General features: G+C 36.1%; 1 long non-coding RNA gene across 1 annotated transcript in view; it reads left to right on the top strand.

The window, feature by feature from the left end:
- LOC105732780 (uncharacterized) overlaps positions 1 to 19,640 on the top strand; it is a 150,269-nt gene that overhangs the window by 93,719 nt on the left and 36,910 nt on the right. The window lies entirely within an intron of this gene.

The raw sequence follows: 19,640 nt of genomic DNA, 5'->3' as shown, positions 1-19,640 counted from the left end.
GCCTCCTGCATTATCTAATGTTTATTAATTTAGGATTTTTTAACTGTTAATGACCCAAATTACAGATCCCTTCCCCTGAGGGAGCATTTAGAAAAGTTTAAAAGGATGGCTATTTTAATTCCATCAAAAGGAAGAAAATGATGCAGTCTTAATAAGTACAAACATACACTTGGTGCTCCATAGATCAGTAGAGTGACTATAGCTAACACTAATTGATTGTACATTTCAAAATAGCTAGAAGAGAATAATTTAGATGTTCCTAGTATAAAGGAAAGATAGATGCTTCAGGTGATGGCTATCTCAACTATCCTGATTCGATTATATGAATTATGAAATTGTGACCTGTACCTTGAAAATACATACATCAAATATATATCAATAAAAATGCATTACATTTTCCATTAAAAAATGGAAAATACAGTCTTGATCATCTGAAAGAAACATCAACATGGAGCAGAGTCAGTTTATTTATTCTACCTGCTGCAAAGAGTTCTAATATATATGTATATATATATTTTTAACAGACCTCCTGGTCCAGGCATGAGTGGTAATAACCACCAGCTGCATCACTCTTCCCTTGAGATCCTATTAGTTCTTTTGTGCTTTGACCTTCCCTGTTCTGGCAGTTTTATTGGCCAGTTCTTCTGGGAAACTTGGTTCATTTATGAAGCAAAAGAAGTACTAAAATATCTTCAAGTCCCACAACTATTTTGTTCGAAACGTAGTGCTTTGTTACCACAGTACTACTTATTAGCCATTATCCATCACGGGTTTGTGAAAACAAGTCATATGCCATTCTGGTTCAGCTTCGAGGTGCAGAGGGATGTCTACAGAAACAGGGACAGGGGAGGCAGGGAAGGTTTGTCACATCCTGCTTGGATGCCTATTGACATGTTATTTTCAAGTGACTAGGACAGACTCACGAATACCACTCTTCAGTTTACTACATTTTTCTTCCCTTTAGATAATAGTGGCTATTATTTTAAGACTAATCAATTTTACTCTATTTACAGATTTAAATAATAAATCAGGTCAGCTTTCACATTGAGGAAATATGGATACTACTAAATATTCATTGAGAGTGAATGCAGCAGTATGTCTTTGTTAATGTGGTCTTGTAGGTTTAGTTTTGTGACTTATTTAACTAAATTCAATTGAACTTAATTGATTTAGCAAAGCCAGGCATAAAATATAGAGAAATGGAGTGCCTTTGAGAGAACAAAGCAGTTATGAATTCATAAGTAGAGACAGATATAAGAATTATAAATGAGACATTGGATGCAGAGCATAAAACTTAAGGAGATAAACACGGAAGAGTTTATGACACTTTTGCCTCAATCAATTTATTCTTATTTCTCTAAAAATATTTAACTTATGCATCTCAGAAGCAGAGTTACTTTGACCCCTTCCCCCGCACTCTGATCTTAATTGCACAGTTTTGCTCTTAAAAGCAGAGCTAATGTTTCATGATGCTTATCTGGAGGCACCGCTGTCTTTAGTACCATTCAAACATTTGTTCTATTCCCAGGAGCAGAATTCTTTATTTATTCATTCAGAAACATATTTTGAATGTCTACTATGTATTAGGTACAGATTGGGTCTGATTAAATACAGGCAAAGGGAGAAAAATGAAACAATGCTAGTATCTAGAATCCCAGTTTGAATAACTGATTCTGTGATATGAGATGAGAAAGAAAGGGTGGGAAATACTTCAGGAAGGCATGACAGAGTGAATGATTTCTGTTTTGAATATGACAAATTTGAATTACTTACAGGACACATAAAATAAAATAACATGTAGGCAGTTGGATACCTGGGTAAGAAGCTCTAAAAAATTATTTGACCCGAACATAAACCTTGAAAACGTGTAGATTTGAGTAAGCACATCTTACTTTGGCAACAGGTGACTACAAAGAAGTGTTCCTGTTGGCAGGAATCCGAGTTTCCCCAAGTGATCTACAGTGTATCTGTGCCGTTCTGTAGCAGCTTTAGCCCTTGCTTCCTTGGAAGAAAGAATTCCACTGAGGGGCACTTGATGGCCTCTTTTTGCATCCTGGCTTGACCATTTCACTAACTACATATCTCTAGGAATTAACGTATGTGCACACTGGGCATAACATCTGATTTTTGGATACATGTTATAATTGATTCTGTCTTCAAATTGATGTCAACTGGAGAGTAATAATGGCATAGTTGTCACTGTGTATACATTTAAAAAAAAATAATAACTATCCAGGTTCAAAGTTTGTGATGTGGATGGCAGAGATATTTAAGAGAATCTAAATGATGACCTTGGAATTTTCTTTTTATTTTCAGAATGCACAGTGGCAGGAATTGGGGAGTTTATGAATCAAATAGTTGAGCAAAAATCCCACTTTGGGATGTAGAAAAGAAACTGAGGCAAGGTCCAGGGCAGGAGTGGAAGGCTTTAGAACAGAAAAGAAAGGAAAGTTCTCTTGGAAGAGATCCAAGTGTGCACCAAGGTCCAAGAGATAAAAAATAAGAGAGAGAAGGTCAAGTGCCCTATTTAACCATGATCTTAGGAGAGATGCACCTCTTTTCCATGCTTCTTCCCTTCGGGTGGGCTGCCCACGTGCACAGAGCCCTCCTTACTCTTGGGAAGTAAGCACCAGCAGTGTGCTTAGGGAGTTACATGCATGGCATTTTAAGACTGCCTTCCTTTTTTTTGGTGGAGTGTGCTCAGAAGATCATGCCACTATTTTTGTCCCTTAATGTGTGCACCTGGGAAGTCGGTTTCCTAGGGAGGTGTGTTTGTGGGGGTCTTGGTGTCTACCTTTAATGAACGCTTTAATGTTAACAGGTGCGGACCATTGGGAAATGGACTTTCCCTGGCTGCCTAAATTGCTGGCTGCCAATTTATTACTTTAAGAGAGCAATACGATAATTGCCAAACCATCACTGGACATTTCTAGTGAGTGGGGGGGAGCCCTCCTTGCCCTGCTTATGTCTATCTACCTGTAACACAAGGACCTAGTATGGTTTTGGTGGTGGTTGTGGTGTTGATGAAAATAATTATTTAGTGGCACTTACTTTTAGTCAGGTTTGCTGAAGCATAATTTACATACAATATGAGTCATTCAGCTTAGGCATACTGTCCTATTACATTTGAAAAAAAGTCATATAGTTGTGTCATTACCACTGGAGTCAATATATAGGGGATTTCTATCACTTCACAAAGTTTATATGTGTCTCTGTGTAATGAATCTTTTTTCCCCCAACCCTAGTCTCTGGGTCATATCTAAACTTTCACCTTTTCCTAGAATTTTATATTTTACACCATGTTTTATAAGTAAATATAATCATACATCATGTAACATTTTGAGAGATTTTTATTCACTCCTTATAATATCACAGATTCATTCATCTCATGTTTATCAATGATTTCTTCCTTTGTATTGGTGAGTAGGATTCCATTGCATACCTGTGTAACATTTTGCTTACTCATTAAAAATCTAATGGACCTAGGGAGCTGTTTCCAGTGTTGGGTGATCATAAATACTACTGCTATGAATATTCAAATAAAGATCATTGTATGGATATATGTTTTTGGTTCTTTCTTTTGGTTAAGTACTTAGGAATGTGATTACTGGGTTTTATAGTAAGTATATATATATATACACACACACAGGCTTTTACATTATAAGAAACTGCCAAACTGCTTTTTCAACCCAGTGGTGCCATTTTGCATTCCTACCAGTAATGTATGAGCATTCCATGTACCTTGAATATCCTGTCATCACATGATATTGCCAGGTTTTTTTTCCCCAATTAGTTCTAAGAGTTGTGAAGTGATTTCCCATAGTGATTTGAATTTACACTTCACTGATTGCATTCTGCATTTTATTGTGTACTTACTTGCCATTATGATATTTTCTTTATTGGAATACCTGCTCAAAATGTTTCTCCATTTTTAAACATTGGATTGTTTTCTTATTGTTGAATTTTAAAAATGCATTACATATTCTTGTATTTTTTCTTAACTATATTTTATGAAGAGCAAAAAAATTTAATTTTGATGAAGTCAAATTGATCAATTTTTTTATTCATGAATTTGTATTAAATCTAAGAAATCATGGCCTAAACCAAGTCACAAACGTTTTGTTATTGTTATTTTGGTATTTTTGTTATTTCCTATGTTTTATTCTAAAAGTTTATAGTTTTTGCTTTTGTATTTAGATCACTCATTTTGAGTTAAGTTTTTATATGGTGCAAGATATTGGTTGAGATGTTTCTGGTTTTGGGTATTGTATTAGTCTATTTTCACACTGCTAATAAAGACATACTCAAAACTGGGTAATTTATAGACAAAAAAAAGGTTTAATGGTCTCACAATTCCATGTGGCTGAGGAGGTCTCACAATCATGGCAGAAGGTGAAAGGAACATCTTACATGGTGGCAGGAACAATGAGAGCCAAACAAAAGGGGAAATCTTTTATAAAACCATCAGCACTTGTGAGACTTATTCACTGCCACAAGAACAGTATGGAGAAAGCCACCACCATGATTCAATCATCTCTCACTAGGTCCCTCCCACAACACCTGGGGATTATGAAAACTACAATTCAAGATGAGATTTGGGTGGGAACACAGTCAAACAGTATCATTACTCTCCTGGTCACTCTCTCCCATATCCTCACATTTCAAAACCAATCATGCCTTCCCAACAGTCCCCCAAAGTCTTAACTCATTTCAGCATTAACTCAAAAGTCCACAGTCCAAACTCTCATCTGAGACCAGTCAAGTCCCTTCTACCTATGAGCCTGTAAAATTAAAAGCAAATTGATTTGCTTACTTTGTATCTAGTTACTTCCTAGATACAATGCGGGTACAGGCATTGAGTGAATACAGCTGTTCCAAATGCAAGAAATTGGCCAAAACAAAGGGGCTACAGAGCCCATGCAAGTCTGAAGTCCAGCAGAGCTGTCAAATCTTAAAGCTCCAAAATGATCACCTTTGACTCCATGTCTCACATTAGGTCACACTGATGCAAGAGGTGGGGTCCCATGGCCTTGGGTAGCTCACCCCTGTGGCTACACAGAGTACATCCCCCCTCTTGGATGCTTTCATGGGCTGCTATTGGGTTTCTGCAGCTTTTCCAGGTGCATGGTGCAAGCTGTCAGTGGATCTACTATTCTGGGGTCTGGAGAAAATTGGCCCTCTTCTCACAGCTCTGCTAGGTGGTGCCCCAGTAGGGACTCTGTGTGGGGGATCCAATCTTACATTTCCCTTCTGCACTGCCCTAGCAGAGGTTCTCCATGAGGGCCCCAACCCTGGAGCAAACTTCAGCTCATGGATATCCAGGCATTTCCATACATCATCTTAAATCTAGGCAGAGGTTCCCCAACCCCCATTCTTGACTTCTGTACACTCAGAGGCTCAACACCATAAGGAAGCTGTCAAGGCTTAAGGCTTGCACCCCCTGTAGCCATGGCCTGAACTGTATCTTGATTCCACTTAGCCAAGGCTCAAACGGGTGGGATGCTGGGCATAAGTCCCTAGGCTGCACACAGTAGTAGGGCTGTGGACCCAGCCCGCAGAACCATTTTTTCTACTAGGCCTTCTGGCCTTTGATGGGAGGGGCTGCTGCAAAAGTCTCTGACATTCCCTGGAGACATTTTCCTCATTGTCTTGGTGATTAACATGTGACTCCTCATTGCTTATGCAAATTTCTGCAGCTGGCTTGAATTTCCCCCCAGAAAATGGGGTTTTCTTTTTTTAAATCACATCTGCAGGCTGCAAATGTTCCAAACTTTTATGCTCTGCTTCCTCTCAAATGCTTTGACACTTAGAAATTTCTTCTGCAGATATTTTAAGTCATCTCTCTCAAATTCAAATTTCCACAGGTCTCTAGGGCAGGGGCAAAATGCTGTCAATCTCTTTGCATAGCAGGAGTGATCTTTACTCCAGTTGCCAACAAGTTTCTCATCTCCATCTGAGACCACCTCAGCCTGGACCTTATGTCCATATTACAGTCAGCATTTTGGTCAAAGCCATTCAACAAGACTCTGGAAAGTTCCTGCCTTTCCCACATCTTTTTGTTTTCTAAGCCTTCCAAGTCTCCAGGAAGTTCCAAAGTTTCCCACATTTTTCTGTCTTCTTCTGAGTCCTCCAAACTGTTCCAACCTCCTCCTGTTACCCAGTTTCAAAGTCATTTTCACATTTTCAGGTATCTTTACAGCAGCACCCCATTACCTGGTACCAATTTGTTGAATTGATCTGTTTTCATGATGCTGATAAAGACATATCTGAGACTGTGGACTTCATAAAGAAAAGTAGATTTAATGAACTCACAGTTCCACATGACTGGGGAGGTCTCACAATCATGGTGGAAGGTGAAAGGCACGTCTTATTTGGTGGCAGTAAGGATAAGGGCCAAGGAAAAGGGGAAATTCTTATAAAACCATCAGATTTCATGAGACTCATTCAGTACCATAAGAAGAGCATGAGGAAAACCACCTCCATGATTCAGTTATCTCACTCAGAGTTTCTCCCATAACATGTGGGAATTATCAGAGCTACAATTCAACATGAGATTTAGGTGGAGGGAAATAGCCAAACCACATCAGTTATCTTTTTAAAAATGTGCTTATTTTGCATGTACATGTGTAATTGATCCTGTCATAAGACTATTTCTTCCACATTGAATGATCTTTGAATCTTTATTGAAAATCAATTGACTATAGATGTAAGAATTTATTTCTAGATTCTCTATTCTGTTCCTAATGTCAGTAGTACACTGTCTTGACCACTGTAGCTTTACAGTAAGTTTTAAAATTGAAATGTAGGACTTTTTCAAATTTGTTCTTTTTTTCCCCCATGTTTTTGTCTATTCAGGGTTTGATGGATTTTCAAATTAATTTTAGAATTAGCTCATCCATATTTGTAAAGAAAAAGAAGTTAGAATTTTGATAGGGATTGTATTTACTCTCTAGATCAATTGGCTAAATATAGTGCCTTTAACAATATTGTTTTCCAAATCATGAACATGGAATATCTTTTCATTTATTTAGATCTTTAATTTATTTAAATAATGTTTTATAGCTCTCAGGATATAAGTCTTTGTTTTTTGGTTAATTTTATTCTTAATTATTTTATTCCCTTTGATGTTACTTTAAATGGACTTGTATTGTTAGTTTTATTTTCACATTGTTCAATGCTCATATGTGGGAATGCAACTAATCTTGTATGTTGATCTTGAATCTTGCAACTTTGCTGAAATCATTTATTAGCTTTAATATTAATAGTTGTATGTGAGGGGTGTGTGTGTGTGTGTGTGTGTGTGTGTGTGTGTGTGTATATTCTTATGTCATGTCATCTACAAATACTTTTGCTTCTTCTTTCTAATCTAGACTTGGTTAGAATATGTAGTACAATATTGAATAGAAGGGGAAATAGCAGATATCTGTCTTCTTCTTGATCTTAGCTGAAAAGCTTTCATTATTTCACCATTGCCTATAATGTTATCTGTGAGTATTTTTTTTTGTAGATGTCCTTTTATCAGATTGAGGAAGTTTCTTTCTAATCTTAGTTTGTTGAGTGTATTTGACATGAATACATATTGAATCTTGTCAAACGCTTTTTTGCATCTATTGAAGTATTTTTCCTTTATTCACTTAATATGTATGTAAAATTGATTAATTTAATATGTGGAAACAAGTATGTATTCCTGTGATAAATCCCATTTGGTAATGATGTATAATTCTTTCTCTGCGATGCTGGTTTGAATTTGCCAGATGTGCAGGCAATGATTTTCTGTCAAATTTGGAAAGTTTGGGTCTTCAAATATTTTTTATTCTTACTCTCTCCTTTCCTTCTGGGATTCTTTTTATGTGCATGTTGATATGCTTAATGGTATCTCATCAAACTCTCTGAGGCTCTGTTCATTTTCTCCATTATATTTTCTCTCTCATACTGAATAATCTCGATTGACCTATCTTCAGTTTGCTGATTCTTTCTTCTACCTGCTCAAATCTGCTATTGAAGTACTTATTAAATTTTTAATTTCAGTTATTATACTTTACAGGTTTAAACTCTATATTTACTTAAACTATTTCTGTATCTTTATTGTTATTCTCTATTTGGTAAGATATGACTCAAATACTTCCTTTTAACCCTTTAAACATGACTTTCTTTAGCTTTCTGGACATATTTAAAATAGCTGTTTTAAAGTATTTGTCTGGAAATTCCTATATCTGGGTTTCCTCAAGTATAGCTTTTATTGATGGCTTTTATTCATCTGTATATGAGATATACTTTCTTGTTACTTTGCACACTTACTAATTTTTCTCTTGAAAACTGAAAATTTAAAATATTATATTGTGGCCGCTCTGGAAATTAGGCACACACTTGTTGCTTTACTGTTGTTGCTGGTCCATGTAATTGTTTTTGCTTATTTGTTTAGTGACTCTTCTGAACTAATTCTTTAAAGTATGTAGTCTTCATTGTGATAGTCACTGAGGTCTCTGTTCCATTAGCTTAGTGATCAGCTAATGTTTGGACAGGATTTTCTTAAACATCTGGAATCAAAAAAAAAAATCTTATAGTCTTTGCTTGGGAGCGCTCTGTGTCTGTTGGGATATATCTTGTTAGTCCTTTATTTGCCTCAATTGTTATCCATTATTTCTGAAAGCAGTGTCTAAAAAAATTATTCTGTAAATGTTTTTGACAAATACCCATGAAAGCAGCTTTAGCACTGACCTGGTTCTGAGAAAGCTGAAATATTGTTAAGAATTTGAGTTGGCCTTCTAGGGAGTGACTGAACTGGTTAAAAAAATATTTACAAACACTCATACATGAGATCTGTTGGCTCCCTATAGTATTGGAAATGTGAGCTCTTATTTTCACAGCTACTGCTGAGCCAGGGAACAGAGGATGAAAGTGGGTTAAGTTAAAACACTGAACAGCTCGCTGTATTTACTGACATTCAGCTGTTTTCCTTGAATAGGTACTCCCTAGCTTATAGCAAATATTTGGTTAATATCCAGATCTCCAAAAAAGAAAAAAAAGAGATGATTACGATCATTTGGCCAGTGTTTTCAGTGCTTATATAAAGGAGTAAATTTATAAATTTCTTATTCCTCCATTGTTCTGTGATATCAACCATTCTACTCCAAAGTGAATTTTTATATGCAGCATATATTTGGGGTATACTATTTTATTCAATCTGGCAAGCTCTGATTTTAATTGGGATGCTAAATCATTTTTATTTATTTATGTATCGAGACAGAGTCTCACTCTGTTGCCCAAGCCAGAGTGCAGTGGCATAATCATAACTCACCACAACCTTAAACTTCTCAAACAATCCTCTCACCTCAGCCTTCCAAGAAGCTAAGACAACAGTTGCATGTTACCATGTCCAGCTAATTTTTAACTTTTCTAGAGACAGAGGCTTGCTATTTTGCCCAAGCTGGTCTCAAACTTCTGGCCGCAAGTGATCTACCTGCCTCAGCCTCCCAAATTTCTGGGAAACAGGCATGAGCCACTGCACCTGGCCATATATTCAACGTTATTATTGATATTACAGTATTTAAGTCTCTTTGTTGCAGTTTGTTTCTATGAATCCTATCTGTTCTTAATTCTTTTTTGTTTGTTTCAATCGTGTTGTCAGAACTTTGTATCCTTCATGAGTTTCTGTCCAAGTGTCTTATTAATTACTCTTTTCTGCTTTTTGGCCCCAAATTACATGGTATTAGCCTGTTTGATATTGTCCCACAGTTTAAAAATATTTTTCCCCAATATTTTCCTCATGTGTTTTAGTTTGTATAATTTCAGTCTATGTCTTCAAGTCTACTTTACGTTGATATTATGAATGTTAATTATACTATTTCCATTTTACTCTTTATATAGCTTCCCTCTCTGCCAAAATACCCATGCCTTCATACATGTTGTCAACCTTTTACACTAAGTCTTTTTACATTAATTAAACTTATTTTAAATGCCTCATTAAAGTTTCCAACATCTTGGTACACTCAGAATCTCAATTGTCTTTGTCCGGCTACAGTCTTAGATAAGTCCCATGCACCTGGGTTTAAATTTTCGCAGCATTCATCCCTTTTCTTCCTGGATTATTCAAATGTTGCCTTGTGTCTATGTTAGGGGTTACACGCCACAGAATTCTCTTTCCTTACTCCAGTAGTTAGTCATTTCTATTAGTATAAGTTTAGAATCTTGACTTCAACAGTTTTTCTTTTCCCTCTCCTAGTGATAGGCAGTTTTTTTTTCCTCAGGCTTTTTACTAACAGAAGGTACTCTTTATGCCTGCAGGACAAGGGGATTTGGTGTACCTCTTCCAGTGGATTAAATCTATTGCTCTGCATAAAAATATGTCTTAACAGCAGGTGGAGATTTGTGCTGTTCTCGCAACTGGGGGATTATTTTCTAGACTCACCTTGCCTCCAAGATTGCTCATAATCATTGCTGGACATTCGTGCATGTGAGTTTGATAGTAACTGTGTGTTTCTCTTCTGTCAAAGGCTCCCCACAGGCTCTGGAGAAATGGTTTCTCTTGAGGGCAGGATTTGGTAAGAAGAATAGAATGCTCTAGTGTATTTCAAAATGGTTACTTTCCTCCTCTTCTTCCTGGAAGCACAAATGAATTTTTCTCGAGTACTGTCTCTGAGATCCTGGTGGACCTCCTAGAGGTAAACTCACAGAAGTGGGGGGTCCTTCTATGACTGCATCCTAAAATCCCCATGGAGTTTTTATTTGTCCAAATGGAGCTTCCAGAAATTCCCCAATTACAGTTCGGGTTTTCTGATCTTAGCATTGGTTCTCATGGAGGTTTCTGATTTTGGATTTCTATTCAGCAAAATTGTCATTTCCTATGACATCGGTTCTGTGATGTATTTAAAATTGTGATTGTGATCTAGTTTGTACAGCTTTTCCCTCGCTATTAGGACTAAATCACGACTTCCAATCTCCTTTGCCACATCAGACACCAGAACTCTTATTTCTTTCTAATGACAAAGTACAATGGCATGAAAGACCATTCAGTTTTTCTACTGGAAGCCTAGTATTTGTGAAATTTCCTCATTTCTGAGTACTTCTGGAATCTTCAGGTAACGTTTACATATTTAAAAAATCTACTATCTCAGTCCTACTTTTTATTCTCTCACTTTATGTTCCAGACAGTCGTTTTCAGCTCTATCTATTGGACAGTGCTGTAATATATTTCTTTATACTTCAAAAGCAGCATTCCTTAGGCTGCTCTTCTCCTTCTAAGTACTATCTTCATAAACATAGCACATATATTTTTCTTAATGTCTTAAGTGATAAAAGAAAGTATCCTTTTTTTCTTTTTTGTATGTGGATGTATGTGTCAGAATTAGACTTTAAGTAATAATGTATTAAGATTTACTGTATTGGGCAGTTCTTACACTGCTGTAAAGAACTGTCCAAGATTGGGTAATTGGTTAAAAAAAAAAAGAGGTTTAATAAAATTGACTCACAGTTCCACACGGCTGGGAAAGCCTCAGGAAACTTACAATCATGGCAGAGGTGAAGGGGAAGCAAGGCACGTCTTACATGGTAGCAACAGGGGACAGGAGGAAGTTCCACACTTTCAAACCATCAAATCTTGTAAGAATTCACTCATTATCATGAGAATAGCAAAGGGGAATTCTGGTCCTATGATCCAATCACCTCCCACCAGGTCCCTTCCTCAACAAGTAGGGATTAAAATTCCAGATAAGCTTTGGGTAGGGACACAAAGCTGAACCATATCCTTGAGGGATAAGATAAGTGAGTCATTGAATTGCAAATAAATAATAAGTGTCAGAAAACATAGCCATTTTCATTGCCCAAAGACCAAAAGAATCAGTCTCATCGTCTGTGAGTCTTGGTTAACATACCTCCCAGATCCTATACTGTGTCCCAGAGCCATCTCATCTTTTTCCAAGTGAAGGATCTACATGCAATTTTCTATTATTCAAATTTTAAGTTATCTTTAGAGATTTTGTATTTCTCAAGGTTCTCCAGAGACACAGAACCATCAAGATGTAGATAGATAAATAGATAGACACATTTATTTTAAGAAATTAGCTCGCATGATTGTGGATCCTGGCAGGTTCAAAATTTGCAGATTAGGCCTGCAGGCTAGAGACCCAAGAAAGAGTTGCAGTTTGATTCTGAAGGCAATCTGCTGACAGAATTCCCTGTTATTCTGCAGAGTTCAGTTTTTTTTCTATTAAGGCTTTCAACTAATTGAATATGGCCCACCCACATTATGAAGGAGAATGTACTTTACTTAAAAAGTCTACTGCTTTAAATGTTATTTTAAAAATACTTCACAGAAATATTGAGAATAATGTTTAACCAAACATCTGGGTACTATGTACTTGTCAAGTTAACACATAAAATGAACCATTATAGGTTCCAGTTAAGAATGTTTTCCTTTCATTCGTGTCAACTACACATTCTACAGCATTATTTCCTGATCATTCTACAAGACAGCAAATCTGCCTCCTACCAATTCCTAAAAAGCCCAGGGTCTTCCCAATCCTCATCAACTCTGTGTAGTTTGTTCTCTTCCTGTCATGATATGTTCCTTGTATTCCTGCCTGTGTGGTTTCTTCTTCAGGCCTCAGCTTCCATCTGCCTGCCAGGCTTGTTTTTCCTGACCATGTTCCTCTACTGGATCATCTGGTTTGTTATTTCAATTTTTATTTGTATCATTGATATGGTTTGCCTCTGTGTTCCCCAAGCAAATCTTCCCATAACTCCCATGTGTGCTGGGAGGGACCAAGCAGAGATAATTGAATCATGGAGGCATTTTCCTCCATCCTGTTCTTGTGATAGTGAGTTAGTTCTCACGACATCTGATGGTTTCATAAGGGGCTGCCCCCTTCACTGGTCACTCATTCTTCTCCCTCCTCCCACAGTGTGAGACGTTTCTTGCTCTTCTGTCATGATAGTGAGGCTTCTGCATTCATGTGGAACTGTGAGTCAATTATACTTCTTTCCTTTAACTCCAGTCTGGGATATGCCTTTATTTGCAGTGCAAGAACAGACTAAATGCAATCATTTTTTTCTATTTTGTTTATTATCTTACTCCTTTAACTATATTTAAGCTCTTTTAGGGTAGGTCCTCTGTTTTCTTTGCTCAAAATGCTGTTTATGCTTCTTTCCATGCCTGGCCAAAATAATTGATTAAGAAAAAACATTTTTAAATAATGACTAAATTCATTAACACTAATCTTTCTATACTCCCTCAAGATGTGTTTGCTTGCTTTCAAAGGCATAAAATCTTCCCCAAATAGGCCTTTGGGAGGCTCCATAGCCTAGGGAAGTTTCATGTTATGACTCCACAAGAGACAGTCCATTATCTTGAAATGGTGTAATGGATTGCAGGAGATAATACCAAGACTATAAGCTAAGTGTGTGTCAAAATTAGACTTTAAATAAGAATTTATCAATTATCTCAAGATCTCTCCCTAAGCTCAGAGCAGTTTATTTACAATTTCCAACTTTTCTCTGGCATTTAGTTGTAATTCCTAGATGATTCTAAAGATTCTTGCCACTGTATAGCTAAATGCAATTTAAAAATTTTAGAACAGTCTTTCCTTTTTTTACAGGAGATTTTCTGCCTTTTTAGTGGGGAGACAGAATAGCTCAAAGACAGCAGCATCTGGTCTTGGTTCAAATTATGGCAGTAAATTTACAAGCTGTACACCATTAGAGGGAATATTTAATCTCTCCACACTGTCACCTATAAAATGAAAGCAAAGCTAATGTTGTTTATTTAATTGTGATATCTTATGGATTGAAACATTCTAAAATAATTTCTGTTGTTATTATTTTATAAATATTACCTTTCTTAGAATTTTGTCATATTTGAATCAAAATTCTCTCCAAGGATTACATTCTGATCTTCCATTAGAAAAAATGTCTTTCTTGTGTTTGCTCAAGAAATTTAGCCATGGGATGATTCTGTTTGTGTTTCCTTGTTGAATGTATTGGTCTGTGAATTTTCCATCAATAGTGTTCAAATTCAATAATTCTTTTCATTTACTTATTTATTTATTAAGGTACAGGTTCTTATCTGTTTCTCAATCTGGAGTTCAGTGGCGCAATCGTAGCTCACCACAGCCTCAACCTTCTGGGCTCCAGGGGTCCTTCTGCCTCAGCCTCCTGAGTAGCTGGGACAACAGGTCTGTGCCACCGTGCCCAGCTAATTTTAATTTTTTGTGGAGACAGGACTTCACCATGTTGCACAGGCTTGTCTCAAACACCTGGCCTCAAGTTATCCTCCTCCCTCAGCCTTTCAAAGTGTTGTAATTACAGAAATGAGCCATTGAGCCTGGCAATTTTTCTTTATGTTTATGCAGCAATTTCTGAAATACGGGAAACACTCATTAAATATGTCTTGAATAGTAGATGCTAGATTATTGGATATGCTGCTTTTTTTTCCAAAAGTTAATCTGGAAAGAGAAAAATAGACTTAAGTTTTTTCTTTCTATACGTTAGAGTTTCCAAATTTTACTATGCTTAACAAACACTGAGAAGGTTTTGAAAAGAAGACTCCTGGGCTCATCCATCTGACACCAGCTGAACCTGAAAGTTTTTAATAAATCTAGAGCAAGCAGTCCTCAGACCTGCTCTTTAATAAACACTGCATTAGACTGTATCTTGTTAATTTTCAGTCAAACAGAAGGAAGAGAATGAGGCACATTCTAAATTAATTAAGAAAAAGCACAGACAAGTTATTACATTTATCTCTTCATAAGCTCAACAACAGCATGAATAGCATGTCGTGTAATGATTGAATCTGGAATAATACCACATGTACCTAATGACACAATGGTAATTAAAATACGTGCTTAAAATTTCTCAGTTACAGAGGTAGTAGACTCAAATTTACTTAAGAGGAAGTCTGAAAAGAATGATCTATAGTGATTCTTGAAGGCTGGAATAGGCTATTTCTAGTGGAACTCACATATAATTTGGGTCTGAAAAGGTTTTTACAACTACATTATGTCTTTTTCGATTATTTTAGGTTGATCAAGTCAGAAGTTAACAAATGTAATGCTAAACAACCACTAAAATGGATGAGAAGAGAAAAAATACTTCACTTGTAATATGCATAACATCTGTCCATGTTGAATCAAACTACAAATATTTAAGTCTCTCTCATAATTATTATGTATTTTCATCTTAAATCTCAACTATTATTTTTATTAAAAATCAGTGATTTTAAAAGCAAATAATTCCATTGAATTCATAGTAAAAAGTGAGAAGAATCATAACTGTTCAAACCACCAAAATAGTTTTCTAGTATCAGATAATATGCTTTTATTTAATTTAAGGAATTACAGGTTTGATAACTCACATTTCATCACATTTTAAAATTTGTCAAACCCCATATTATTAAAACAATTAACTTTTTATTCAAAACTCAAATTTGAAAATTCTCCATCTCTCTCATTTCTCTCTCTTTCTTTCTCTCTCTCTCTCTCTCTCTCACACACACACACACACACACACAAAAATTAAAAAACAATCAGCCCTAGTAATAAGGGCAGTGATTTTGCATTATTTTGAACAGATGAATTGCCTATATGTTTTGGTAAACTAACCTTGTAGCTCCAAAGCTAAAAATATTCTTTTAATCACATAAAAATGAAATCAGTAAAAATACAGTTAGACTAGAAAACAGGATAAGTAATTGTTTAAATTAATTCATTATATCTTAACTTATAGTTTAAGAAATTGAAGGATGAAGAACTTTTGATGACTATCCTGAAGCCATACTAATCTGATTGGTGGAAAAAAGGCTTAAATCTATGGCTTCTTCCTAGTTCAGTATTTGCTTTGAAAGAATTTTCTGCCTTTGTCAAGTAACTTGGCAGCTAAAGGGGTGATTGATGGGGGCATAGAAACATATTTGTGTTTCTGGGGGGTTTCTTTGTTTATGTTGCTTTTTTTGTAAATAGACAGCATTTCTTAGATGTTTTAGGTTTCCAGAAAAATTGAAGAGAGTACAGAAGACTCCCATATACTGTCTCTCCCCCAGGTCTATAGTTTCATCTATTATTAATAGCTTTCATTGATGTGCACTTATTACAATTGATGAACCAATATGGATCCCTATCTTAACTCAGGCTGCCATAAACTAGGTGGCTTAAACAGAAATTCATCTTCTCACAGTTTTGAAGGCTGGAAGTTTCAAGTTCAGGGTGTCAGTATGGCTTGATTTGGGTGGGGGGTGTCTTCCTGGCTTGAAGATGGTGGTCTTTTCACTGTTTGTTCATGTGTCTTGAGGTATGCTCATGGAAAGAGAGAGAGAGAGAGAGAGAGAGAGAGAATCTTATTATAAGGTGTGTGTGTGTGTGTGTGTGTGTATGTGTGTGTCTATGTGTGTGTGTAGAAAGAGTGAGAGAGGGAGATCTTCTTATAAGGTCACCAATCCAACAGGCTTAGGACCCTACTTTCTGGCCTCATTTAATATTGATAACTTCTTAAAAGCCTTCCTAAAATGGTATCTTCAAATAGTATCAGTGTCTTCAAATAACACATTCGATGTTAGGGCCTTAAAAACGGTATTTTCAAATAACACCTTCCGTGTTAGGGCCTTAACATACCAATGACAGGAGATTAATTTAATACATAGCATTGCATTAGTGTTAGGTAATACCCATAGTTTACATTAGAGTACTCTTTGTGCTATACAGTTCTCTGTGGTTTGTCAAGTGCATAATGTCATATATCCCCTATAACAATTTCATATAGAAAAAACTCACTACCCTAAAAATCCACTGATTTTCACTGTCTATATGGTTTTGCCTTTTCCAGAATGTCATATACTTGGAATCATGCATTACATAGACTTTTCAAAGTGGCATCATTCACTTAACTATATGAATTTAAGTTTTTTCCAGCTCTTTTTCTGGTCTGACAGCTCACTTTTTGTTTGTTTGTTTGTTTTTGTTTTTGTTTGAGATGGAGTCTCACTCTGTCACTCAGGCTGGAATGCAGTGGCACCATCTTGGCTTACTGCAACCTCCACCTCCTGGCTTCAAGCAATTATTCTGCTTCAGTTTCACCACTCATTGGGATTATAGGTGTCCACCACCATACCTGGCTAATTTTTTGTATTTTTAGTAGAGACCGGGTCTCACCATGTTAGCCAGGCTGGTCTTGAACTCCTGACCTCTGATGATCCACGTGCCTTGGCCTCCCAAAGTGCTGGGATTGCAGACATAAGCCACTGTGCCTGGCCAGCTCACTTCTTTTTTTAATCACTGAATAATATTCTATTGCATGGATGTACCACAGTTTGTTTATCCATCCAGCTATTTAACAACATCTTTGTTGCTTTCATTTTTTGCAATTAAGACTAAAGCTGCTATGATCATCCATGTGTAGATTTTTGGATGGACATAAGTGTTTAGTGTTTAACACATTTGGATAAATTCCTAGGAGTTTGATTGCAGGATATTTACCAAGAAGATGGTGCTTAGATTTCTAAGAAACTGCCAAACTGTTTTCCAATGTGGTTGTACAACATTGCATTCTGACCAAAAATGAATGGGAGTTCAGCAGCACCCTATGCTTGGCAATATTTTATGTTGTCAGTGTCTTGGATTTAACCATTCTAATGGATGTGTCATTTTATCTCATGGTTGTTTTACTTTGCAATTTCCAATGACATAAGATGTTCATCATGTTTTCATATGCTTGTTTGCCATCTGGATTTCTTATTTGGTGAGATATCTTTTCAGATCTTTTTTCCACTGTTCTTCAGTTTTGTAAAATTACATTTCAGAAAACCAGACATGCAAGCAGATGAACTAAAGAAAGATTATTACTGTTACAAAAGAGTGTTTGCTTTACAAAAAATATTCACTATAGTGATGTCTTAGTAAAGAGTTTTAGAATGTTCTTAATATTTTCTGATTTGTATGTTTAAAACATATATCAGTAGCACAAAAGACAATATAACTGCATTAAAATTTAGATAGAATGATCAGAAAATGCATTATTTCCTTCTGCAGTCTCCAAGGGAAACATGGTTAGTAATTATACCTTTGTGATTTGATATTCTAATATAATCCTACATTTTGTATTTATACAGAAAATCACTCTTACTGACTATTCTCCTCTGGACTGTGTATATCCCTGTTGGAAATTATGGAGAAAAGATGCAAGTCTTACATTCAAGCTTACCCTCAGTAACAAAGGGCTTTTTTTAAATCTAAAATTTTATGATCAGTGAAGATCAGATCTTAAGACACAACAAACAACAAGTTTAGAAATGGGAGATGAATGAAATAACTTCTCTCTCAAGAGAGTTTCTAGGATGCATTAAAAAAAAAAAACAACCAAAGAACTGAATATTGAATTTATAATCAGGAAAGCAAATATGGGTCACCTTATTCATTATTATATAACTATGGTCAACTCGCTTTGATATTTTGACTACCATTTTCTTATCAGTTAAATTAGCAGATTACGTTCAAAACTTTCTAACATTTTACTACCTGACAGTCTGACAGTCTAAGTTCTCGGAAAGATGCCCCCATATATAAGTTGAATGTTGTACTCAAGCATTGGAGAAAAAAAAACTGAAAACGTGAAAAGTATGTATTTCTTACCATATAAGTTTTTTAATATTATAATTTTAAAGTGTTTTAAAATTTAATGAAAATTTAATATCACTTTTCATAAGAAAAGAAAGTATAAAGATCAAGGAAAATGAAATTATAAAATACATAATTATGATGGAATTATAAGCAAGGTAACCAGTGAATGTTTTGAATACTGATGTGTTTGTCTGTTTTGCATTGCTGTAAAGAAATACCTGGGGCTGGGTAACCTGTAAAGCCAACAGATTTGTCCGGCTCACAGTTTTGCAGGCTATACATGAAGCATGCTGCTGGCATGTGCTTGGCTTCTGGTAAAGCACTCAGGAAGGTTTTACTCAAGGTGGAAGGCAAGGGGAACTGGCATGTCACATGGCAACAGAGGGAGCAAGAGTGTGGAGAGGCGCCACACTTGTAAACAACTGACTGTTCAGGGAACTAATAATAGTGTGAGAAGTCATTCATTACTACAGGGAAGATATCCAGCCATTCATGAAGTATCTGCCCCTGTGACGCAAACACCTCCCACTAGGCCCCACTCCAACACTGGGGGCTCACATTTCAACAAGAGATTTACAGGGGACAAATATCCAACCTACATTGACTAATAAAATGACTTTTCAAATACACACATATACACATAAAAATAATTGCATACGTCAAAATTGTCCAGCTCAGCACATTGCAACAAAAATGAATGTGCCCATTAAACAACAATCCACATCCAAAACACTAACACCCAACTAGTTGAGTTTATGATTATAGATTAGTTTGGAAGCTTTTGAATTCTGTATAAATGGGATTATGTATTAAGTTCCCCCTTTTTTTGCCTTTTTTACCCATTGTATTTATTTTGGTTTGTTCATGTTGCTTTAACAAAGTGCCTGGGACTGGGTAATTTACAAAGAACAGAAATATGTGTTCTCAGAGGTCTGGAGACTGGGAAGTACAAGATCAAGTCACCAGTTGATTGAGGGATCAGTCTCTGCACTCAGGATGGCACTTTGTTGCTGTGCCGGGTGTGAGGAATCCTGTGCCTTA

Source organism: Aotus nancymaae, unplaced genomic scaffold (genome assembly GCF_030222135.1).
Source record: "Aotus nancymaae isolate 86718 unplaced genomic scaffold, 86718_ANA_hifiasm-v0.15.2.pri h1tg000022l_1, whole genome shotgun sequence".
In the NCBI taxonomy this organism is placed as follows: domain Eukaryota; kingdom Metazoa; phylum Chordata; class Mammalia; order Primates; family Aotidae; genus Aotus; species Aotus nancymaae.
Note: the sequence above shows the minus strand (reverse complement) of the source record. Positions and strands in the feature narration are given on the sequence as shown.